Source organism: Camelus bactrianus, chromosome X (assembly GCF_048773025.1).
Source record: "Camelus bactrianus isolate YW-2024 breed Bactrian camel chromosome X, ASM4877302v1, whole genome shotgun sequence".
NCBI lineage: Eukaryota > Metazoa > Chordata > Mammalia > Artiodactyla > Camelidae > Camelus > Camelus bactrianus.
The window spans coordinates 35,291,985-35,318,698 of record NC_133575.1 but is presented as its reverse complement, the minus strand read 5'-3'; the positions used below and the strand labels follow the sequence as shown (position 1 = coordinate 35,318,698).

General features: G+C 39.8%; 1 long non-coding RNA gene and 1 other non-coding gene across 2 annotated transcripts in view; one reads left to right on the top strand and one right to left on the bottom strand.

The window, feature by feature from the left end:
- Positions 1-22,653, bottom strand: part of LOC141576317 (uncharacterized) — a 34,364-nt gene extending 11,711 nt beyond the window's left edge. The window contains exon 1 of the long non-coding RNA XR_012504667.1: positions 22,343-22,653. This is a non-coding gene — a long non-coding RNA (uncharacterized LOC141576317). The remainder of the gene's footprint in view (positions 1-22,342) is intronic.
- Positions 22,654-26,343: 3,690 nt separating this feature from the next.
- TRNAA-GGC (transfer RNA alanine (anticodon GGC)) lies at positions 26,344-26,415 on the top strand. Its single transcript has one exon. It is a non-coding gene; the product is annotated as a tRNA-Ala (tRNA).
- The last annotated feature ends 299 nt before the right edge of the window (positions 26,416-26,714 follow it).

Sequence of the window (26,714 nt, the reverse complement as noted above, 5' to 3'; positions counted from 1 at the left end):
TCCTGAGGTCTCTAGCTCATACACCATTTTAAAAATTGGAGAGTATACAGAAAGAATTACCATTTCTTTACCATTTCTTTGGTTCTTTGGGAGCATTGCCCTGTGGCATGAGATAATGAGTTAATTTATCATGAATGATTGCTTTTCAGTCCAAATTATTATTGATCATATGTTTGAAATAAATACCAACCAAAGCATATAGAGCTATTGTAGCATACTAGTAACTATAACAGAATGCAAAAAACTCCTAAGACAAAGTCTCTGAGACATATCCTAGCAGAAATTAGGGAGTACAGTTGGCCCTCTATATCTGCAGCCTCCACATCTATGGATTCAACTAAACCCAGATTCACAGTTGGTTGAACCCGCAGATGTAGAACCTGTGGATACAGAGGGCTGATTGTACCACCCCACTTTACATAAGGGACTTGAACATCCCCGGATTTAGATGTCTACTGGGGAGTCCTGGAACCAATCCACTGTGGATACTGAAGGATGACTGTATATCGTTTTCTAGGATTGCTCTCCAGAAACTTTGCCACATCAGACTCCCTAGGGAATTTCCTTCAGAGCTAATTCTTGGGGACACACACACACACACGCACGCACACACACACACAAATAAATAAATCTCAGTGCAAAATTTTTTTATAAAAGTCAATTCCCCACTGGGAGCTAACTCCCCGGTGAAGTGATTTGTAGGCGACAAAAGCCTCTAGCGAATTGCTACTTCCTTTCAAAGATGTTTTGTTAAGGCTACAAAAAAATCACCCTCTTAATGTGTTTTTGAAAAAATAAATTGGTAACAAATTTCAGTGTTTTAAAATTCTATTAAAATGCCAACTGATGTCTTTCAGGCAGGGCTTAGTTTATTTCAGCCTCCAGAGCGGTACTAATTTTCATTATTTGCAATGCAAGCACTCACACTTACAGAGAATTATAGGCATGCAGTTATATTTAAAGTGAATATTATTTAAGTATTGAAGGGTATGGAATTATATTCATTGAAACATAATTAAAGTACAGAGACATATAATAATAAGTGGGTGGAAGTATGTGCAATAATAATTCAAGGTAATCACTGCATTATGATTTATGCTGCAGATTAGAGCAGAATATAATGAAGTTTCCATTTAATTAGAGCACTTTAGTTCTGAGCCAGATTAGAGGTGAAGGGTACTTTAGAGAAGTGCCAGTTCCTGTTCTGAAAAGATTCTAATTTGAGTTTAGAAGTAGCCAGTGAAATGAGATATAGAATTTTAACCTTTCACTCCATCACTTTGTTGTGTGTACACAGGGTAGAATCCCATGTTAAGATTGTGCAAACAGTGGGGTGGGTATAGCTCAGTGGTAAAACGCGTGCTGCTTAGCATGCACAAGGCCCTGGGTTTAATCCCCATTACCACCATTTCAAAAAATAAAAAATAATATAAAAAATTAAAAAAAAATTTTTAAAAGACTGTGCAAACAATTCCTGAGTGGAACACCCAATTAACTCCCAATCAACACCATCTCCTACCTCAGCTCACACTGTTCCTCCACAGAGAGCCTCTGCTCTGGCTGAATGGCCTTGGCCTTCGCCTTGGCACTAGAAATGCCGTGAACACTTGGAAATACCATGGGTACACTGAGAACATGTATGTCAAGTCACCTGGTACTGTTAAGACTTGGTGAAATGAGAGCCCAGGAGCAAGGGAGTTTTTCAGCCAGAGTCTTCAGGGCTGCTCTGGGTTGGCCACGCTACCCTGTATCTAGCCACGTCCTCTGATTCCTAGGAGGCCTTGAATTACAACTTCTTTCAGCCCAACCAAGCAGCCCTGCCAGGACCCACTTGTGTGAGAAAAGTGATACCCTGTCCTGGCCCTCTTAAATCACTGCCCAGGCGATTTCTGAGCCTTTCTACCCACTGGTCAAGGCTCTGTACAGTCCTGAAGTGCCCAGAGGCTAAGTAATTCTCCCTTCTCAGTCCCTTGTTGGAACAGCTTCCCACACTCTCCCCCTTGGTGAGTGAGGGGGCATCAAAAGTTACTTCTAGCTCTGAATTCTTCTGACTCCATCTGTGTGACTCACAAAACAATTCGTGGATGGATGCTGAAGTCATACGTCATAAACTAGTCTTCCCAATAACACTGTAAGCTCTCTGTGAGGACAACTCCCTCAAGGCTCTTCATCCTCAATGGCCAGCACAGTGCCAGTTGCCTAGAGTGGTTATTTATATAGCATAGTGGTTGAGAGTGTGGGATCATTCTGCGCAAGATTCAGTACAAAGAGGGGTTTGGACTGGCAGACACCACCTTAACCAAGTGATCAAAGTTAACATCACCAGTCATGGAACCAACTGACATTCTGCCCATCCTACTAGAATGCACAGTAAAAGACACTGCATCATTTTGCTAGTAGTCTTGCCAAGAATGGATAACCCGAATCTAAACGGGGAAACATCAGATATACCAAACTGAGCCATATTCTATAGAATCACTGGCTTAGACTCTTCAGCCATGTCAAGATCATGAAAGACCAAGAAAGACTGAGGAAATGCTCCTGGTTAAAAATGACTAAAGTAATGTGACAGCTGAATGCAACATGTGATCAAAGCACTGATGCCGAACCACAAGACTTTTTTTCTATAGCAGACATAATTGGAAGAATTGGCAGACTCTAAATAAGATCTGAGGATCTGATAATAGTATTGTTTCAATGTTAATTGACAGTACAGTGACAGTTATCCTGTGTTTTTCTAAGAGAATGTCCTTGTTTTTAAGGAACACACTGAAGTATTTAGGGGTAAAGAAACTTCATGTGTGCAATCCACTCTCAAATGGTTCCAGAAAATGATGATTATATATAGTATAAGTGTGCATTATATATTAACACTCACATATGAGCACATATATACACACACAGGAAGAGAAGGATAAAGCAAATTACGGTAAAATGCTAACATTTGGAGATTCTGAGAACAGAGTATATGAAATTCTCTGTACTCTTCTTGCACCTTGAAGTCTAAAATTATAGCAAAATAAAAGTTTTGTTTGTTTTTGTTATTTTTCGAAGTGTGAACTCTGGTATCAGGCTCACTAGGTTGGAATCCCAGCTTTGACACTTAACCAGAGGGACCACAGGCAAGTTATTGGGCCTCTGCTACACTCAGCTTCCTCATCTGTATTCTGAGGATAATAGTACTGCCTTGAGTGAGCTGCTGTAAAGTGGTCAGCAGGTGCTTGGCCCAGAGGAAGCTCTTGGTGAATGGTAGCTTCCATTATTAAATGGCCCAGTCCACAATTTCCTGCTGCTTATGACAAGGATGATGTTGGGGAATTACAAATGACTAGGAGGGAACACCAGATGAGTCTCTTGCCTACTTCCAAGGGGCCTCACTAGCTGCTCTGGGTCCTGAAAGCCCATGGGGACTCTTGTCTCTAATTTTTAAGATTGTTAGATGTCATATTAAAGAGGGTTTAGTTAGCTTTGGACCCCCATCCAGGGCTCAGGGTCAGTAGGATGATCTGTCACCCTACAGGTAGGTGACACATGGCTACCCACAGGGACTCTACCAGACTCATTCCCAGAATGGACTTCAACACGTGTGTCACGTGTGCTTTGGGCCAGATGCAGACAACTGTCCTCTCTTACTCAACAGAGAGCTATTCTGAATAGTTTAGAATCTCATTTGCTTTCTTGAACCTGAGTTCTAAACTCAGAGTGATATCTACATGGGAGAGAGAGGAATAATTATAGAATCATCTAGACCAAGTCCCTTATTTTACCAAAGGAAAGACCGAGGACCAGAAATCCAGTGAGATAAGTTCAAGATTACTCCCCACGTTCTAGCACAGAGAGGGCTGGAACAAGACTCCTAACTCCCGTGTCATTGTCGTTCCCACCAGGCCACATTGCTTTGCAGTATTGGGATGGGTACAGTCAAGGAATTCGGAAAAGCGCATGTGAAGGGAACAACGTGAATGAGGGCCAGTGTTCCCCCTCCTAGGCTCCTGCCAGTCAGAACTAGAGGGCTTGTCTTCTGAGACACCGTTTGCCAGGACCCCATGTCACAGTAATACAGGCAAAATAAGATGGCAACATTTGCTGACATCTGGGCGGTAGCTCTCTGAGACCCAGGTAGTGAATTTCATGTTCCCTCAAATTTAGTTGTGTTTCTACTCCACTGACCAAAATAAAGTGGTCAGATTTCATTACACCGTTGGCTCCCCTGATTTTTATACCTTCTTTCTTATTTCTTAATCCAGAGGCTTATTATCACTTTCTCTGGTTCTAGTTTCTGCCACGCTGCTTCAGCAATCTGAGTTCCTGCTTTGCTATGACCATCTTAGACTTGAGATGTGAAGTGTGCCTTCATTGTTAGGTTCACAGCTGACCTTGATCTTGACTAATTCAGGGAGTCCAGGACTGCTGTAGAAGGAAAACTCAGAGTTGACTTTTGTTCTATGGTTAAGAAATCTATTTCCAAAAACAACTGGAACATAGACTTGAAAATCATAGACTCTTGGAGCTGGACATTTCTTTAGAACTCATTCCATCCATTTTTCTGTTGTCTCAAATACCTGAAAATAGGGACAATCAATTTTTATCAAAGTTTCCTGGAAAGAAAGTGGTACAATTAACATAGAAAATAATAGGAAAAATTGTTTTTCCCTTCCAGCATATGGCTGTTACCTTGAGGGAGGGTCTCAAGGCTGAAGAGCTGAGAATCTGATGGCAACCAGATTCTAGAATGTTCGAAAAAAGCAATTTGTTTTGACTGAAGCATGCACCCATAAGAAAGCAAAGCAGATTTCTGAATTCACTATGAGGCTCATGTTATTTGCTTGGCAAGGTGTTAAGACACATTTTAGAATCTTGCTTAGGCCTCCAATGCAGGGCTATGGTGAATATCACATGTGATGCCCTTGCAAGTATCTTTACTTTGAATACATATATAACCAAAGTATCAGGCATCAGCATCTCTAAATTTGAATTTTAAAACATAGGTATTATAAAAATATCAAACATACCCAAAGTCCTGAATCTCGACCCTCAGCTCTTAGATCTAAATGTATTCTCTTAAGGGAAAACATTTAGCTACCTAAGCTATTAGATTCTCTGTTGGTAAGAGTGATGCCTTTTGGTAGAGAAAAGTCATAAAACATAAAGGTGATGAATTTTCTTTTCTCCATTTAATGATGTGGAAAGTTCTGCTGGAAAGGGGAGCGCTTCGCTTCCGGCAACCTTGGCATCCAGCAGAGGTATGCAGCCTGCCACTTGTCCCCAGAGCAGACGCCCAGTGGCAGAGGACCCCCAAGGAGTCAGCTGCCTTCATCTCTTCCTTTGAGCCACTGACAGCAGTCAGCATTTGCTCAAGGGGAGAATGGAGAAGAAGCAATTGCCCAGAAACCAGAGTGCTCTGCTAAATTTCAAGAAGGAAGGTTTTAAAGAATTAGAACTTGGTTAAGTGGCCATGCATAAAACTAAATTTTGAAAGCTACGGATGTGGAGTAAAACAGACGTCTGAATATCTCAGAGGGCCCAAATGTCTTTTTTCTTAAAAATCTGGTTTGGTTGATTCTGTTCTATTCCTTCAGCCTCCCCCTGGAGTCAAGATCTCACTCTTAGCCATTGCAATAGCTGGCTCAGTGGTCTTGAATCTCATCGTCATCCAATCCAGACTCCATACTGGTGCTTGGCTTGCTTTAATTTAAAAAAGAAAAAAAGAAGCTTTGTGGAAAATTGGAGGCAGTCAGGATGTCCAATAGCAGGAAAATAGTTGGAGGCACTTTGTTCAGCCATGTGATGAAGTAATAATTGTGTAGCCATTGAAGGCTAAGCTTCGGAAGAGTTCTTCACGACCTGGGGAATGGTCATGATATGGCACTGAGTGACAGAAGTGGTGTGGCCTATGTGATCTCAATCAGGTCACCTGGAGTTTTGTATAAACTTAGCTATGCTTGTCACATTTGGAAAGGTGAGAAGGCACTGTCTATCACCAAAAAGAAAATCTTACTATAGACCAAATTTTCTCAGCTGGAGTCTTGTGAGAGAATTAAACCCTAAGGCATCCATTGTATGTAATAACTTAATTTCTCTTCGATCTCTCCAGAATGGACTAATTATGTATCATATTTGGAAGAATTGAGAAAATGATCCCTTGAATCATTTTTCTAAGTTGCATGGTTTAGAAGAGGATCCCAGCTATAGACCATTATACATGTGCACAGAGTCTAGATAATGGGGCCAAACAGTTTTTCTTTTGCCATCAAGTCAACTATCATCAGAGTCATTCTCATTTGGGCATCAGAGGCCTCCATGCCCGTTCTCTCACCCAGTGCCATGATCCCCTAGGTCCATTCCTTGGCCCAACATCCCCTCTCCCCCAAGCCCAGATTTTTGTTCCCAAGTGCCAATTGACTGGGAACTCAGGTCCTGGGGTGAGGTGGCAGAAACTGGACCAAACACTGGGAAGAAAATATTAAAGGGAAAAAAGAATTTCATAAGGTGGATAGAAGCCATGGGGATGTTCAAGGCATTAGAAACGGTGAGTAAGGGAGTCAGAATGTGAAGCAAATAGTATTTGTCTTCTCATCCGTTCACCCACTTATTTATTCAACATAAATTTCCTAAGAATCTACTAAGTTGCAGGCAGGTACTGAGCTGGGCACCGAAGATACAGTGATAAGACAGATGCTATTCTACGCCTAATGGCAAAGAATTTACTCACTAGGCAGGCTAAACAATAGGAGAAATAACAAGGTTTTACAAATTCTAGAGGAAAACCACATTTATCCAAAACTTTGCAGACAAGCAGAGAAAATAATAAATAAATTGTGATCAGATTGCCCAGCGCTAATGCCTCCTGAGATCTGCCTCCCTCTCCCCCAGTCTGGAGTCTACCAAGCATCTCTTAATGTGCTGGACAAGAATAGATGGATCAGGAGTTCACACTGAGGGGAGGGAGCCAGGGCTCAGCCTGAGGGAAGGGACATCATGGGGAGAGGACATTTGCTGTTGGCACTCAGCAGTGCCCCTTGTGCTGTCTCATGGTGGGACTGCCCAAGGGACTTGATCTAGGTTTCTAAAGGAAAATGGAAACTCTGACTGAAGTGGTGGTCCTCTGCCTCTAGGACTTCAGGAAGAACCTGAGGGTAGGGATGCTGGACCCTGCCTTGTGCCCCTGAACAAAGGCACCCGAGGGCACCATGGGCCCTCCCCACCTTTCAGGTCAAGATGCAGCACAGCCTGGTTAGGAAGGATAGAATCTAGGGGCCCAGAGGGGTACCTGGGGTTGGGCTTGGCAAGTATCAGCATGCAAACCAGAAGATGGATAGTGAAAGGTAGCAAGGAGAGGGCAACTCACAGGATGTGAGTGAGGTCTCCAAGGACCCTCAAATTGTCAGGGAGGGAAAGAAGTAGTTCTGGGATCCAGTGAATTTTGAGATCTGGAGTGTGACTGTAATTTCTCACTGTAATGAGCCTTGTTTCTTCCTTTGGGGGCGTAGGGCAATGCAAGTTACATGTGGAACAAACCCTCAAATCCAGGACAATCTCCCCATTTCCCTCTTTCTAATTAATTATTCAGAGCCCACGTCTCTCCAAGGATGAAGAGAAATGACATCCACTTTGCCCTCTCCCTCTCTCCCACAGGTGCTTGCTTTTGAGCAAAAGCTTGTTTCCCCTTATAGTAGGTAGGATCCTTCTATTGGCATGGTAGTTGGGTGAGACTATTTCTGGGCACTGAAAATCACAAAGCAGACAGGCTGGCTCCAGGAGAAGGGGACGGGAGGACTGAGGCCCTATCCACATTCAGCTAGAACGGCCAACACTACGATCCCAGTGCACGGAAGGCCCCCCTCTTTCTCTCCCTGCTTCAGGCTGTAGCAGTTGGCCCTCGGGGCCCCATTACCTCGAAAAAGTCAAACTATCCCATATTCTGCTTATAGAGTGAGCGGCATTGTCCCTGTCATGGAACCCATGATTTGTTTTTTCACATGGACCATCAGCTCCTTGCCCATTAAGGGGAAGGATTGATCTCATTTCTTTGGCGTTTGAGTCTTCCCTCCAAAGGTTAAAAGGTTGTCTGTTTTTGGTTTTGATAATAATTCAAAGAAAAGACATTCATTCACCTCACATCTTACAAATCAAGCATTCTTGACTCTGAAGTGATTTTCTGGGTTCAGTGTCTCAGAACCATAATAATTGAGTTGGCAATATGAAAAGTCATTTACGATGAAAGTATGATGAGGCTCCTCTTCATTTGATACTAGAAATGTCTTCCATAAATCCAGCTTATTAAAACAATGAGTCTTTCATAATATCTATGCAATTTTCAAATGAGATGGTCATAAAATTGCCATAAAATATTAAATGTCTATTTTCTGTTGATGATAATGATGCAAATATTGATGTAGGCCCACTAAGATACACCAAGCCAATGCTTATCAAAAAAATAGATGATGATTTTTTTTCTTTTCCATTATAGTTTATTACAAGATATTGATTATATTTCCCTGTGCTATACGGTAGGGCCTTGTTTCTCTATTTTATATATAGTAGTTAGTATCTGCTAATCTCAAACTTCTAATTTATCCCTCCTCCTACCCCTTTCCCTCCTGGTAACCATAAGTTTGTTTTCTGTCTGTGAGTCTCTTTCTGTTTTGTAAATAAGTTCATTTATGTCATTTTTTTAGATTCCACATGTAAGTGATATCATACAATATTTATCTTTCTATGTCTGACTTACTTCACTTAGTATGATAATCTCTAGGTCCAGATAGATGGTGATATTCAACTGTTTCTTTATACCAACATAAATAAGATGATATGCTTTTATTTCACTTTTTCTTAGTCATTTCTAGTTAGAAGAGACCTCCTCTGTGTTAATGAGTGTGAGATTCATACATCTCATTTTTATAGTTATATATTTTATCAAGATACAGTTCACATATCATATAATTCATCTATTTAAAGTATATAATTCAGTGGTTTTGAGTCACTTTCCTTCTCCCCCAATTAATTCCCCTTGCCATCCTCACCAAACACTAATTTACTTTCTATCTCTAAAGACTTGTCTGTTCTGGACATTTCGTATAAATAGAATCATACAATATGTGGTCTTTTGTGAATGATTTCTTTCTCTTAGCATAATGTTTTCAAGGTTCATCTGTGTTGTGGTATGTAATAGTACTTCATTTTTTTTTTAAATTAAAAAAATTTTTTTACTTCATCTTTATAGCTGAATGTACATTTTTGCACATTTTATGTTGAAGGTGCTATGCAATACATTTTCATGACCAATCACTCACTTATACATTCACTCCTCAACAAACATATACATGCAAGGCATCATGTAGGTGCTTTAGGGAATAAAGATGGAACAAAATGGTTCTTGATGCTCAGAAGTTCACAACTGTTAGTGAGGGTAGAGATGCGAAAAGAGTGAATCAAAATGGTGCCCAGAAGAGAATAAATGCGAAATAAAGATGTGATTGTTGTGCTGTGAGAGTGAAGAGAAAGGAGCAGCTACTTGGAGCTTCAGTACTGAGAGAACTTCATGAAAAAACTGGTAATTTAGCCCAATCACCAGGAATCAGCACTGCAAGCAGCTACCTGAGCCTCCCCCGACATAGGAAGCCATCTTTTCAAAGACTGATCCAATTTCCTCCTTAAAGATAAACTTGATAGTGGCCTCTGTTGCCATTTGATAGAGAAGTAATCAAATTTCTCCCACAACAGAGCAGAAAATGAGAGAATTTATGTGAATATACTTTACAAAGCCCACAATAACTTACAACTCTGAAGCATTCCTTATGCGTGTTCTTATTTTTAAGAACCCCTACATCATGAACGTTAATGACTCTGAAGGGACCACTTGGTGACTCTGGAGCAGTTGGAGACCTGAGCTCTCTCACCTCCTCGCTGGGTTCTCTGAAGTTATCACCACTGCAGCTTCGGTGTGGGCGTTGGCTTTGCGGATCTTGTTCTGATGAAACCCAAACGGTGGTGCTACCCGGGACCCTTGCTCTCATAAGAGCTTCCTCACTGTCAGGCCTTTGGCAAGGGGTCGTCAGCCGTTTCTTCTCTTCCTCTGTTTCAGATTCATCCCCCCACCTAGTCAGCATACACATGAAACTTGATGCATCTGGGGCAATGCCAGGAAGATTTGCTTGCTGGCTAGAATGATTCGGAGGAAACAGAATTAGGTCTGGAGTTGCCATATTAAGAAGCCTGGTGTTTCAAAATGTTCCCACAAATTCTTGGAGGCTACAGCTACCAAGGTGGAGTCTCTCCCCTCCGCTTGAATGTGAGCTGGTCTTTGGTGACTCATGTCTAACAAAATGCGGAGGATGTGACATCGAGTGACTAGTGACGCTGGGTCATAAAAGGGAATACAGCTTCTGCCAGGTTCTTGTTCTCTTGGAACACTTGCCTTGGGACCTCGGACCCATCATACATGAAGTCTGGCTTCCAGGAGGCCTTCATGCTAGAGAGACCACATAGAGAGACCATACAGAGAGAGAGCCGTCCGAGGAGCAACAGCTGTCCCAGCCCACAGCTGTGTGTTCCCCCAGCATCAACCTCCAGACGAGTGAGTGGGTGAGCCTTGGATAGTTCCCAGCCCCCAACCTTCCAGCCGCCCTTGCTCATGCCAAGTGGAGCTGGCCTTCGAGTCACCTCAGCTGACACGGAGCAGAACAGTGACGAGCTGTCCCTGCCAAGCTCTGCTCAGATTGCAGATTTGTAAGCAAAATAAATGTTGCTGTTTTCAACCACTAAGTTTTGGGGTGATTTATTACACAGCTGAGGAACTGGAATACCTACTTAATTCTGTCATACAGTCACTTTTACTTTCCCCTGAATCCACCAATCTGATGTGTTTAGCCGGGCAGAAACAGAGCCAGACTAGCTATTTGGGGATATCAAGTTTTCAGAGTGGGTCTTCCTCTCTGGGACGTGGCGGCCGTAGTCATTTCAGTCTACTCTCATTTGATAGCAGAAAAGTGGGCTGATTTTTTCCCCCCTCTTTTTGTTGTCTATAGTAAAAGCAGGATCTGTGTGTTTGAATTCAGCTCTTTTTCCAGTTCCACATCAGTTTTTATTGTTGCAAGCTTTCTTTCCCGCAAGGCCAGGTTTTCATCCATTTCCCGAATTCGGCATTGCCCACTGTTCATTTTGAAGTCACAGCATTTAATAGTGATTTATGTACAGAAAAAGTCCTCTCTATATAATTTTCTCTTTCCGTGACAGGCAGCTGCTGGGTCAATGTACATTTTAATGCTATTTTTTTCCTGCATATTCATTTGCTGATTTAAGGGGAAGAAGGGGGGTCCATGTTTTTGACTTCCAGGAAATGGCTTAAAATAGTTTGTGGAGTGAGGACTCACAGACAAATGGATGCTTAAACATGGAAAAAAGGAGAAATGTTACCTAGTAAAGAGATAATATGAAGAAAAGTAAAGAAATACCTCAGTTCTTATAAAATCATACTTTTGGTAACTCAAACCATCTAACATACATCTATGAACCGAGACAGATGAACCTGGGAAAGAACATGACAAGTGTGTAGAAATACTGGACCAAGGTTAAAGAGCTCTCATAATTTATTCATGGGTGAGTTCCCCAGCTTTTTCTCAGAGATGATTTCTTCACAGAACAGTAAATTCTGGCTTCTGAATTTGCCAATATTTTACACAACATAGTAACCTTTTGGTCATCTGATTTCCCAACCCAGGGTAGATTAGAATTAGCAAATAAGCGAGGGAGGAGGTGCTTGAGGGGAAAAGATGCTACAGACAGGCACAGCTAAGACATCTGAGAACGTGAGACCAAAAACTGAAAAATGCCCTCAGAAATCAAAACATGGTAGTCTGGTGCCCATGGCCTGGGGCGACCAGCTCTATGGGCCTCAGTGGTCCAGGAGAACATCATTTACATCCAATTGATAACCTTTACTTGGTGACAGGTAATGGTTAAATTTAGTTGATGACACCCTATAAAAGCAGGGAAGGTGGTTTCTGACAGATTTTAGAGATGCTATGGAAAATGATCTAAAAAACATGCTTTAGCACTTAAAGGAATAAAGTTCAGTTACCTAGAAAAATCACTTATGTGGAAATGTTTTCTCATATACTGTTAAATCAGGACTTGCTGTGTTATGAATATTTGTCTGAAATGACTGTGGGAGTCATGTTGATTAGTATGAGGTCTCAAAGATTAGATTTTTGTCTTTAATGACATTGTAGGGTTATCTATTTTATTCCTTTTTCCTAGCACCCCTCCTTGCTTCTGATGCAATACTCTGCTTTCTTTTGGGAGATGTTCCTTCAACTCCAGGGTCAGAGGAGAATTGTCATCTTCTGACAGACCCCACCTCCTTGGCCACAGTGATTGGCTAGAGGTGGCCACTGACTAAACTGGCCTGTTCCCTGGCCACAGTGACAGGACTCAGGGATGAGCTTGTGATCTAAGCCAGGCATGCCACCCTCCAGGAGGCTTTTAATTACAACAAAAGAAAGAGGTCGCTTTCCTATTAGGTGGTGAAACTGAACGTATGTGTGCCCAGAACTGCCAGGGCCTTGGTCTTCACCTCTGGGCAAAAGTGGGTCTGAGAGAACTTCACAGATGCAGAGACAGCACACTGGTTCTGAGGAACTTTTTTTCCAATGTCTGAGGTCCCTGGAACCATCCTGATTTTGCCTCTGTGCCTCTTGTTTGTTTAGCAAATCTCTAGATTCTAGGAGCTACCCGCAGTGTCCTTTCAACAAATCCTCTTTGGCATAAGCGATTCCAGTTGGCTTTCTGTCATCTGCAGCCAAGACTCCTGCCAAGCGCAGGGAGCTCTGGAAACCGTGTGAGGCCCCCTGAGCTGGCCACTGCAATACTGAGGGTCTGACGTGGAGAACAGGAGGAAAATTGAGAATCGGCCCCTGTTTGTGTAACTAATGAGAAGCTGGTACCTCTTAAGTCACATGATTGAAAGGAAAGGCTGCTGCCTCACCAAAGGAGGAAAAGACCGTGAAGGCTGTAATAGGAGTCAATGGAGCAATCTGCCTTATCAGATTTCCCTTTTCTGAGCAATTGGAGCCAAATGCTCAGCCTTACTCTCCCGCCCCGCCCCCCTGGGCCCAGAGCACACTGACCCGCATGCGCCATCCGACTCCCGGAAGGAGAGCGGAGAGCGTGGAGAGCTGCGCTCAGAGGACTCTTACAGTTGCAACTGTCTGAATTGGTGCAGGTACTGAAATCTCTCCTGCTCTCTACCATGGGCGTTGCCTCAGGTCCAGCAGAGAGGAAGATGGTCCTCATTGCTAAAGGCCTGTCTCTATGATGATAAGTTCATAAACCATGTAGAGAATAATAATGGTAGCTCACACTTAGGGAGTGCCATGCGCTATTTTAAGTGATTGACACGTATTATTTCATTTAATCCTCATAACTCAGGAAGGTAGTACTAATATAATTCCTATTTTAGAGATGGGCAAATTCAAGCATCACACTGATGATGATGATAACAATAATAAATATAATTATAAATAAATAAATAAAATGAAGAACATGGATAAGTTTCTATTGATAATAAAAAAACAAGAAGAAAAGAGAGAGGAAAAAAACACTCATTTGCCAGCACTGAAGATGCTTTTCACATCAGCTTTTCCTCTGGAGATTTGTAATTAGAAAAAATTAAGTATTTCTCCTATTTTAATTGAAGAGAGAAGCTGCTTCTTTATAAAAGAATTACAGCTGATAAACGTAAAGATGATAAAATTAGAAAATCGCCACTGTGCAAAGCCTCATGACACAACTGATTCTGGAAGGGATTATCAATAGAAGGCAAAACCTTTAGGTGTCAGGCTGTTAGTGGACAGGATGGTTGCATGGTGCCAAATTGTCACCTCAGAGATAATCTGCTCATTATAAAGGGAAAAGCGTACTTCTGCAGTGAAGAGATCTGGTGATTATCACTTTAAGTCCGGAATTAAACTTCACAGCACTGAGGGTGTGACAGTCTATTTTGTACTCCTTGTATGATACAATATGAAGTAAACAGCATTATCTATGAAGTATTACTGTCTTCCGGCCTTTTGCATGGACTCCAGGGGGTAAGAGAACAAGTCAAATGATACCACAAGGAAAGCGTCAGTCAAATCCAGAATGATGTAAGACATTCTACAAGACTACAAATGGATCTTGCCTCTTCAAAGTCATTGAAATGCAAATTAAAAAGACATGGAGACAGTTTTAGGTTAAAGGACACAAAAGAGAAATTAATGGCAAATACATCTCATAAACTTTGGATCATTTTTTGAAATAAAAGTAGTTATGTAAGGGAGGAGTGTACAGCTCAATGGTAGAATGCAGTCTTAGCATGCACGAGGTCTTGGGTTCGACCCCCCAGTACCTCCATTAAAATAAACAAGCAAACAAACAAATAAACCTAATTACCAACCCCCAAAATAAAAAAAAATTTTAAGTAGTTATGTAAAACATTTGGACAATTGGGGAATTTTGAATATGGACTACACAGTAAGTATTTTAAGGAAATAGCATTATTTTTCTTAGGTATGATAATGGCATTGTGGTGATTTAGGAAAATGTCCTTATTCTTGGGAGATGCATATTTGGATATTCAGGAGTATGATATCATGATACTTGTATGTAGATAGAAAAGGCTAACATGGCAAAGTTCTAACTGTTGAATCTGGTTGATACACATATATATGTGTGTGTGTGTGTGTGTGTGTGTGTGTGTGTGTACATTATATCATTCTTTCCACTTCTTTTGTATGTTTGCAAATTTCTAAAGTAAAAATTTGGGGGGAATATTTCTTTAGGAATATCTCTTGCCTTCAAACTTGCAGTTAGGTCAATCATTTTGTAAACAAACTGGCTTTCATTTAAATAGGCAGAATTCTAAGAATGGCTTCTTCAACATTCTGTGCCCTAATCCCAGATCCTGTGAATACAATAAGATCACTCCCCTAATTATGTTATGTTATATAAGACAGTTAGCCCTAAAGTAGGGAGATTATCCCAGTGAGCCTGATCTAATTACACAAGTCTCTTAAAATGAGAGTTTTTTCTGGTTGGTGGCATAAGGAGTCAGAGAGACTCAAAGCACATGAAGGAATTGATGCACTAATGCTAGTTTTGAAGATGACCAAGAGAAAGCCGCAAGCCAAGAAATGTAGATAGGCCCTAGGAACAGAAATCAGCCCCTACATGACAGCCAGCAGTCCTACAACTGCAAGGAACTGAATTCCAACAACGGTATCAATGATCTTGGAAGAGTAATATTCTTCAGAGCCTCCAGAGAGAAATGCAGTCTGGCCAACAACATAATTTCACCCTAATGAAACCTAGAACAGAAAATATCTGAGATTGCCCTAGACTTCTGACATACAGAATGGTGAGCAAATAAATGGTGTTTTAAGCCACTAGGTTTGTAGTAGTTTGGTTTGGTGGCAATAGAAAACTATTAGAGCATCTTAGGAAGATCCAGGTGCTAGAAAGAAAATGTTCAGGGACTTTGGAGTTTGGGTGCATTCACTTGCTGAACTCTGTAAAGTACAAAATGAAAATATGGGTTGCTTTGCTCTACTGTTACAAATTGCTCCTTATCTTTTTTTTTTGTAAATGTGCAATTTATTTTATTTTATTTACATTTTTTATTGAGTTATAGTCATTTTACAATGTTGTGTCAAATTCCAGTGTAGAACACAATTTTTCAGTTATACATGAACATACATATATTCATTGTCACATTTTTTTTTTTTCTGTGAGCTACCACAAGATCTTGTATGTATTTCCCTGTGCTCTTATCTTTCTGAATTACAGAAAATTTATTCTCTGTTACTTATTTCTTTGTATCTCCTAAATGTGCCTGCCTGTTAAGGTGTTTTCGTTTTTCTTTTTCCAGTACAGAAAAATATATAAATATATACTTTTAAATTTCAGAAAAAAATAAACATTTGACAGATTTTCCTTCATGGTCAGTTAGGTAGAAAGCAGATTTGAAGGAATGAGATCCATGGGAATGGTGGAGTGAAGACCTCCAAAAATTCATTCCTCCATTCTATTGTTCTTACAATGAGAATACTGAATACTGATAAAAATTGTCAAAATCAACTTTTTTAGAACACTGGAAAGTAACCAAAGGCTTGCAACAATTTGAGGAATGTTTATTCAAGAAAAAACAGTGGAATCTCAGTAAGAATAGGGAGCTTTGTCGTACTTCAGCTTGCCTCATAACATCCTCCTCTTCCCAGTTCCTCAGAAGTCTTGAGATCCAACAGTGTCACAACAAAAGGAGCTGTGAAAACTAGCAACCTAGCAGCCACTGGGGACAGAAGAATTTTGGAGCTCCTCCAAAGCCCCATTCCAATAGAACTGCCATTATCTGACTTTTTCTGGCAATTCCCTGGAAACATTCTAATCAAAAGGCAGAAATTGGCAGAATGGATAAGAAACCATGAGTCAACTCTATGGTGTCTACAAGAGACACACATTAGTCTCAAAGACACAAATACATTGAAAGTAACAGAATGGAAAAATATATTCCACACAAACGGTAACCAAAAGAAAGCTGGAGTGACTATACTAATACTAGACAACATAGACTTTATGATGAAAAATTTTTACTAGCAACAAATAAGACATTTTATATAATAATAAAAGATCAATCCATCTAGAAGATAAAACAATTATATATGAACCTAACAACCGAGCCCCAAAACAGAAGATGTAAAATTGGCACAATTGAAGGTAGTGGATAAGAGAATAGAAAAATATAGATAAAATCAACAAAACCAAAAATGGTTTCTTTGAAAAGATCAACAAAATTTACAAAACTTTAATTAGACTGATCAAAAAAGAAAAGAGAAGACTCAAGTTACTAAAATCAGGAATGAAAGAGAGGACATTATACTAATTCTACAGAAATAAAAAGGATTAGAAGGGAGAACTATCAACAATCGTATGCCAATTAACTAGATGACCTAGATGAAATGCACAAATTCTTAGAAAGACACAAACTACCGAAAGTACCTCAAGAAGAAATAGAAAACCTGAAAGGATAGAATTAGTAATCAAAAGACATTTATAAAGAAAATCTTAGATCCAGATGGCTTTGTGGGTAAATTCTACCAAAGATTTAAAGAAGAATTAACACCAGTGCTTCACAAACTTTTCTAAAAATGGAAGGGCAGGGAGCACTTCCCAACTCATTCTGTGAGTCCAGGATTACTCTGATACCAAAACCAGAAAAAGACATCACAAGAAGAGAAAATTACAGACCAGAAATCCCTTATGAATATAGATGCAGAAATCCTCAATAGAAAATACCAGCAAACTGAATCTAGCAGCATATAAAAAAGGATCTTACACCATGACCCAGTGGGATTTATCCCAGACTGCTAGGATAGTTCAACATATAAAAATCATTCAATCAATGAATCAAAGACCTAAATTTAAGTGACAAAATTATAAAATGACTAGAAAAAACATAAACATAAATCTTCATGACCTTAGAGTAAGCAGTGGTTTCCTAGATATGATGCCAAAAGAAAAAGCAAAAAAGGAGAAACTAGATAAATTGGACCTTGTCAAAATTAAAAACTCCCATGCTTTAAAGGACACCATCAAGAAAGTGAAAAGACAACCCACGGAATGGGAACAATACTTGCAAATCATATATCTGATAAAGGACTTGTATCAAGAATATATAAAGAACTTTTAAACCTAAACAACAAAAAAAGACCCAGTTAATAAAATGAGAGAGGATTTGAGTAGACTTTTCCCAAGAAAGATATACAAATGGCCAATAAGCACATGAAAAGATGTTTAACATCATTAGTCATTAGAGAAATGCAAATCAAAACCATAATAAGATACTACTTCACATCCGTTGGGATGGCTATAATAAAAAAGACATAATAATAAAGTGTTGACAAAGATGGGGAAAAAATTGGAACCCTCATACATTGCTGTTGAGAATGAAAAATGATGCGGCTGTTGTGGAAAAATTTGGTGGTTCTTCAAGTAGTTAAGCATAGTTATTGTATGATTCAGCAATTCCACTCCTAGTTAAATACACAAGAGAAATGAAAACATAGGTCCGTGTAAAAACTTGAACATGAATGGTCATAGCAACATTATTTATAATAGCGAAAAAGTGAAAACAACCCAAAATGTCCATCAACTTATGAATGGATAAACAAAGTGTGGTATATTCATATGATGAATTGTTAGTCATAAAAAGGAAGAAGTATTGACACATGCTACAACATGGCTGAACCATGAAAACATACTAAGTGAAAGAAGCCAGACACAGAAGGCTACATGTTGTATGATTCCATTTATATGAAATGTCCAAAATTGGCAAATCCATAGAAACAGAAAATAGATTAGTGGTTGTCAGAAGCTAGGGAAGGGAGAGCAGAGACTGACTACTAATGGACAAGGGGTCTTACTGAAGTGATGAAGATGTTCTGAAATTAGATAGTGGGGATGGTTGTATACATTTGTGAATATACTAAAAACCACTGAATTGTAGACTAAAAGGGTGAATTTTATGGTATGTGAGTTATTTCTCAATTAAAAGAAAGAACTCTTAGAACTCAATAATAAGAAAACAAACAAGCCAATTAATAAATGGGCTAAGAATTTGAAGAGACACTTCATTAAAGAAGATACATTGATGGCAAATAAGCACATGAAAATACACTCAGCATCGTTAGTCATTAACAGAAATTTAAATAAAACATCACAATGAAATACCACTGCACTCCTATTATAACGGATACCATTCTTAACAATAATGGCAATGCCAAGAGCTGGTGAGGATAAGGGGCAACCAGAACTCTCATAATTTGCTGCTGGGAATTCAAAAGGATACAGCCACTCTGGAAAATGGTTTGGCAGTATCTTGAAAGATTAAACATACGCTTCCTATGAGACCCAGCAATCCCACTCCTGTATATTGACCACAAAGAAAGGAAATTTTATGTTCACACAAAAACCTGTTCACTAGTAAACCTAAGCTTTATTCATAATTGCTAAAAACTAGAAGCAACCCAAATGTCCCACAATGGATGAAGATTTATACAACATGCATATATCAATGTCAGAGCACACTCTTCAGCAATAAAATGGGAACCAGCTACTGATACATGCAAAAACCTGGAGGAATGTATTATGCAAAATGAAGGAACCCAGACCCCAAAAGCTGCATACTCTAGGGTTCTATTTTTATGACTGTCTGGAAAAGGCAAACATATAAGGGCAGGAAACAGATTAGTAGTTGCCAGGGGTTGGGAGGAGGGGAAGGGGTTGATTTCAGCCCGGCCTGAGGGTCTCTTTGGGGCAATGAGACTTCTGTATTTCAGTTATAAGAATTTCGCAACTCTATCATTTTTCAAAACTCACAGAACCGTACACCAGAGTGAATTTTACTGTATATAAATTATATCTTTAAAATAGGAGGGAAAAAAAACAGAATCTGAGTAGTACTAGGTAAAGAAAATAAATTTGGAACATTGCTTCAGGTTTTGCCTCTTCTTGTCTACCCAAGTCTCATCTTTGGAAATCCACTTCACCTAGACACAGAACAGCGTGTGTTATGTGGTAGATGGAACGACCTACATCAGATGCAGAGGAAGGGGAAACTTTTTTGAAAACTTCTGCCCATCTTAAAATGACCAGTCAAATATAGACCAGGAGAAAGAAGACCTGATAAAGGAAAAACCATGAAAAATAACACTAGTGGTTTTCAGGAAAAGGGTGAAGGCATGGCTTGGGCATGACGAGGGAGGCTCAACAAATCCAAATTACCTGGCGAGACCCACACCCACTCATTTTGGCCGGTGTAACATAATCAGAGATAATAGGTAGCAGACAAGAGGGCCAGATAAGTGGTGGTTGCTAGGCAGAAATCTTGTGAGTTTAAAATGGTCCTTGGAAGATTGGGATGTTTCACCCATCACATCCCTGCCTCTCATCATGGGCTAGGTGAAGAGAAAGAGGTCACAGGCCTTAGGTAACAACCTTCTATCTTAGCCTTTATCTTAATAAACAAAGAGGTTTTTCTTCCAACCAGCAATGAAGACCACAGTTGTCACATCTCCTTCAAAGAGACAACTGCCAGATGGAAGCCAGGGCAAGCTGTTGCTGGGCCAACACCGTGTCGATTCCTTCGCATGTCCTCTGGGGTGCCCTTGCTGTGGTGTACTCGCCTTGCTGGAAAGTGTCTATAATCTACGCAGTTAAGACTGCTCCCTAATCAGGGTCTCACCCTGACTTTGGAGTGAAAGTGTTTTTTTTTTTTTCTCCCAGTAACATTAGAGAATATAACATGTTCTACGTCTTTTTGTATCCGTAGAGCAGCCCACTTTGCTTGTGCACAGAAAAAGAACAGGATGCTAATAAAGAGCTTTGTGAAGGGAAACCTGCCAAGCATCATTGTAAGTGTGGAGAATATATGAAGAGTCCTTATTTGATAGAGTAGAGGAAAATTACCTTTAACACAGAATCTTTTTTTTTTTTTAATTCAAGAAGCCTTCTGTTAAAACTACAGTTCAAAATTATGTTTCCCAAAGAAAAGTATTTTCATTTGATTTGTTTAATTTTTCAACAAGAATTTCAAAATATACAGGCAAACCAGTCAATCCTTATTGATTTTAGAGTATATAATGATATAATTAATAATTACCTAGAAGAATCTTTATTTATTAAAGATTTCAATAATTGTTGTATATTAAAATATGCTACAGAGGAAATTTAAACCAAATTAACAGGTATGTGCTAGTGGGTTTTCACTTATTTATTTGTCTGATCTTCTTTGCAATTTTTGAAGAACAGTGTAAGTCTTTTCTGAACTGTCTCTTTCAATAATAGGGTCCAAATTCCTTTGCATAGAGAATTTGTCTCTGCATTCCCACTTCTGGAATGGTGGACTAGGGGATTTGGCTCATGTACATGACTTCGGGACAACTAGACAAGATGCGTGGGATAGAAAAGGTCTGTGAGAAGGCACTAGGGAGAAGGAAGCCCTGGAAACTGCTCTGCCCAGGACATTTATACTAATTTCAGTAGGGAAGCTGAGAAGCTCAAATGCAGAGCAAAACTTTTTTTTTTTTGATGGAGGTTCTGGGGATTGAACCCATGGCTTAATGCATGCTAAGTAATGCTCTACCACTGAGCTATACCTCCAGCCCCCCTAAGCAGAACTTTTCCTACCCTTGCCGAGCTAAGGAACCTGGCAAGGAAACAGGAGAAGACTTGGGCCTGTACCCCAAAGGGTTACATCCTATAACCAGAAATAAACTCTCCCAAGAGCTATAGCTCAGCCTGGAATCATCTCAATCACTGAACTTGGCTAGTGATTCTGGGCATCCCAAACTGCTGGCATGCTCAGATACCACACTGAAGTAAACAGAAATACTCTCTGGAGGAAGAGAACATCCGTGCATCAAAGCGTTTCTACAAACAATTTTCCAAATGCAATGTCCAGCATTTGACGAGAAATAATGAGACACACAAGAAGGAAAGATGCCATTAAAAAAAAAAAACCTAGCAGAAATTATAGAAAATAGAAACAGACTCACACTGGCTATAGATATTAGAATTAAGAGCCTCAGAGCTTAAAATAATTATCTTTCCTATGCCCAAGGAGATAAAAGACAAAATTAAGAATTTGGCAGAAAACTGGCAACCATTAGAAAGAACCAAATAAAAATTCTAGAACTAAAAAATACAGTAACTAAAATGAAGAATGCAGTGGTTGAAGTTAATGAAAGATGAAACGAATCTGCAGGAAGAATCAAAGACCTGGAACGGGGTCAGTAAACTAACACCTGTGGCCCAAATCTGGCTCATGGCCTATTCTCGTATGGCCCATGAGCTAATGGTTCTCACATTTTTAAAGCGTTAGGGGAAACAAAGAAAGAATATGTGACAGAGACTATACTTGACCTGCAAAACCTAAAATATTTACTGTCTATGTTTCTTTAGAAAAGTTTGCCAAGCCCTGAACTATGTGGATGAAAAATGTCACCTGCCATACCCGTAAATAAAGGATGTTTCGGGCAGTCTAGCTCCCAGCCACTGCAGCTGCCCCTGATGGTGCACCCTGAGGGGATTCAGGATGGAGAAAAAAAGGATACTGGCCCTAAATAGTTAAGGTGCATATCAAAGGAATAATTTCAATGAGCCCAGATTCTTGCATCTTCCCATACATAGAAAAGTGCTAAATTCATTAACTTGAGATGCCTAGTTTTCTTTAATTAACAGTAACCTTTAGATGTTTCGATTACCTAGTTTTTGTTGCAAAAACTGCTATATATCCTGGCTTCTCCCTTACCTCTTTGGAGCAGTCCTTCAGCACAATCAGAGTCCATCTTCCAGTCTTGATTCCTCAGTAAGTCTGCCACATAAAACATAGTTTTCAACTTTTAGGTCATGCTTTTTTTTTAGTCGACAACTAGAAGGCAAGTGAGCAGAGCATATAGAGAACTGTAAATAGAGGGGCCAGGGAGAGGCCTGTGAAGGCAGCCCCAGCCAGCATTGCACCCAGCTAGTGAGACTCGGCTCCTCTGCCCTCCAGCCCTTTCAGGAGTGCTTTGACCATTCATTTATTCGTTCACTCAGGTATTTAATATGGATGCAGTGAATTCCCACCTTAGTGCTTAAGAGCACAGACTTTATAGTCAGACTTGGGTTTAAATTCCACCTTAGCCTCTTCACAGGGAGAAAAGGCAGATGATAACAGGGCCTGTCTGACTGGTAGTCATGGGGACCAGAAGAGATAATGCATATCAGGCACTTAGCACAGTGTCTGGATATAGTAAGGACTCACTACAGGTCAGGTGCTATTGTTAGCAAGCAGTGTGCTCAGGCCATGCCCCAAACTGGCTGTAAGTCCCAGAAGGACATCCTGGTGGCTGTAATGGGGGTGAGGTGGGGTGAAAGTAGGACAAAGAAGGAAGGGAGGGCAGGACCATCTTGAATATGGGAGGTGAAGGCCCAACGCAAATTTTATGCCATTCTTCTTCCCACAAACAAACATTTGCCTACGTGTGAACTACAGTTAAAAGTGAATATCATCATATTCACAAAACAGAAAGACTCACAGATATAGAAAACAAGCTTATGGTCACCAAAAGGGAAGGAGGGGGGAGGGATAAATTAGGAGTTTGATATTAGCAGATACACATTACTATATATAAAATAGATAAACAAGGACCTACTGTAGAGCACAGGGAACTATATTCAATTTCTTGTAATAACCTATAATGGAAAATAATCTGAAAAAGAACAGATTTCTATAATTATATATATATATATGTATAACTGAATCACTTTCCTGTACACCTGAAACTAACACAACATTGTAAATCAACTATACTTCAATTAAAAAAATAAAATTAAAAAAATCAAAATTAAAAAAGTGAATATCATCAGCAAAGCTTATTTACCTTAGCTAAAGATGAGAAGCACCCTAAATCCCCAACATCGGGGGGAATGGTTGAGTGAAATTAGTTGATCATATGTTAGGTGTAAAAAATACATTGCAAAACTGAAGTATGTCAAAGCATGATTTTCAAAAAATTAAAAATTAAACTCACATATGGAATAAAACTATATCTAAGATTTATTCAGTGTATTGTTGAGGTCATCAGTGAGATTATAAAGCTGGTTCCAAGAGCATTTAATGAACTGGGTATCTATAGACCTTCATAAAAAGGAATGTTAGAATAAGGGCTATGTAGGATACAAGACTGATTAAATAACTCACAGGGCAATAAAACCATAACCTTTACAGTTATCTTTTCTACCAGGCAGAAATAATCTCCAAGTTAACATATAACTTCACAGTATTTGGGTGCTAATCAAATCGTAAACAGTAAAGTCAAACACAGGTATGATCTCCTGGAGAATTAAATTATTTTGTTACACAGTGCTCCTAATATGACATTGAAAGGACATGTCTCTTTGCCTTTGCCTTATTTCCAATGTTTGGATATTTTTCTTAACAACCAGTATGTGAATTATATAAAATATGTTGTATGTTTAAGTATTTGTCAGGGTCCTGACAGGAAGTTGGTGCCATACCAAAGGGTTTAACTGACTATTTACAGAGGTGTGGATGGGGTTAAGAAGAGCAAAAAGAGATGTTGAGGTTTCCAGGCACTAGTAACAGCGGAGAAACTCATTCTACCCTTAAGTCTGGAGTGACAAGGAGGGGCAGAAATGGAGCAAATAAATATCAAATCTCTCCCTCCTTCTGCCCTCTGATCTTCTGCCAGTGCCTCCTATATTAGCTCAGCCCAACTGGAAGCCAGAGGGAGAAGGCCACTGATGTCATCTGTAGAGGTCCCCCTCTCTGGGCACAGAGCAAGACTGAGAGGAGGAAAATGAGGGAACACACAGAGAATAACCAGCTCAGTCAATATTTCAGGTACTGTTACGCATTGAATTGTGTCGGTCCCAATATATAATGTTGGAGTCCTAACCCCCAGTGCCGTAGAACGTGACCTTATTTGGACATAGAGTGTTTACAGAGGTAATTAAAATGAGGTCATCAGGGTGAATGTGTGGGCAGCCTGAGGGGTATGTGTTTATGGATATAACATTGATATGTGGGCTCACATTATTTGTATTTTACGGGGACGTTTCTTGCCCCAGACTGAACACCACACTTTCTGTTCCCATTCATGTGTTGGGCCTGTTTTTTGTCTCGCCCCTCTCCAAAGCTGCTGTCCCACTGGTAGGTCCCTTTGTGGCTTGGTTCAAGGCCAAAGTTTAGCACATATGGCGACTTCATTTAAGAGTATATTATTGGGGGGTGGGCATAGCTCAGTGGCAGAGCACATGCTTGGCATGCACGAGATCCTGGGTTCAATCCTCAGTACCTCCATTTTAAAAAGTGTGTTATTAGTCCTCACTAATTGAAAGAATTAAAAATGACACAATTTTGGTCCTCCCAGAAAACGTTTGCTAAATGAATAAATAGTATAAGGCTTAAGGGCTTTTACCTAGTTTCTGAAGTTAGGGTACCTAATCCAGAGTTTCATGACTCATTTCTTAGAAAAATAACTGAAAGTCCAGCTAGACTTCAGCCCATTGTCTTTTTTTTTTTTTTTTTTGTAAGTATAGTCAGTTTACAATGTTGTGTTAGCCTCTGGTGTACAGCATGGTGATTCAGTTATACACACATATATATTATTTTTCATTATAGGCTGTTACAGGGTACTGAATATAGTTCCCTGTGCTGTATGGTAGGACCTTGTTGTTTTATCTATTTTTAAAATTTTGTTCATCTATTTTATATATAGTAGTTAGTATCTGCAAATTCCCAAATCCCAGTTTATCCGTCCCCACACCCCTTTCCCCTTTGGTAACCATGAGTTTGTTTTTCATGTCTGTGAATCTGTTTCTGTTTTGTAAATGAGTTCATTTGTGTCTTTTTTTAAGATTCCACATATAAGTGATATCATATGATATTTGTCATTCTCTTTCTGCCTTACTTCACTGAGTATGACAATCTCTAGATCCATCCATGTTGCTGCATATTTCAGCCCGCTGTCTTTATGCCTTAAGGTGGAACACTCCTTAAGGTGGAAACCTTACCCTCTTTTCTCACTAGACTCAGGTACTCTTAATCATAGGCAAATCATAGCAGATCTTTCCAGACTGTTCCTCTGTCCTCTACTGACCTGTGTCCATTTTGCTCCTTTGCTCTCTCTCTCTCTCTGAGACTGTGACTTCCTCGATGGAAGGGGACACAGCTTATCCCTACTTGACTGACACTGATGGGTAATAACCATATACCACTCAAGCCTGAAATAGGACTCAGGTGATCTTCAAAAATGAGGATAGGCAAGGAGATAAGGGTTGTGCCTCAGGAAACTGAATGACAACTTCTTTTTTTTTTTAACGAGTGAAAAGGAAATGATGTGCTCTCTGTATATCCGCTAAAGGATCCCAGAGGAGAAAAGATCTGTAACCAAATCTGAGAACCAAACACCTCTAGTTTACAAACAATGCACCCCCTACCCTGTCCGACTGCTTGAACCCAGTACTTCCCTTTCCCCCACAAAGGGAACAGAATAAGGGCCGACTAAAAGTCATTACCATATTGGTTTCTATGGTGATTGATTTTTTTTTTTTCTCTTCGGAGATTGAAGGTATCTTTTCCTTACCTCAGTCATTTTTTATTTTGTTTTTCATGTTGAAGTTCTCTCTGATCTGCTTTCTTTCCCCTAGGGGTAGTCCAGAACCTACTTGCCTGTAGGTGGAGGTGTGAGGTGTTAAGTGGCACTTAGGTATAATTTTCAAAAAAGATAAAAGCACGGGGGTGGGGGTGGTATAGCTCAGTGGTAGAGCACATGCTTGGCATGCACAAGGTCCTGGGTTCAATCCCCAGTGCCTCCATTAAAAAAAGAAAAGGTAAAATCATGACTCTTATGCATATATAAAAGGAACATAAATTAGGAGTCGGGGATTAACAGACACATTACTATATATAAAATAGATAAACAACAAGGACCTACTGTATAACACAGGGAACTATATTCAATTTCTTGTAATAACATATAATGTTAAAGAATCTGAAAAGAAAAAAAGTATACATATATATATGTATAACTGAATCACTTTGCTATACGTCTGAAACCAACATTGTAAATCAACTACACTTCGAAACAATTTTTTTAAAAAAGGAATATAAGCCA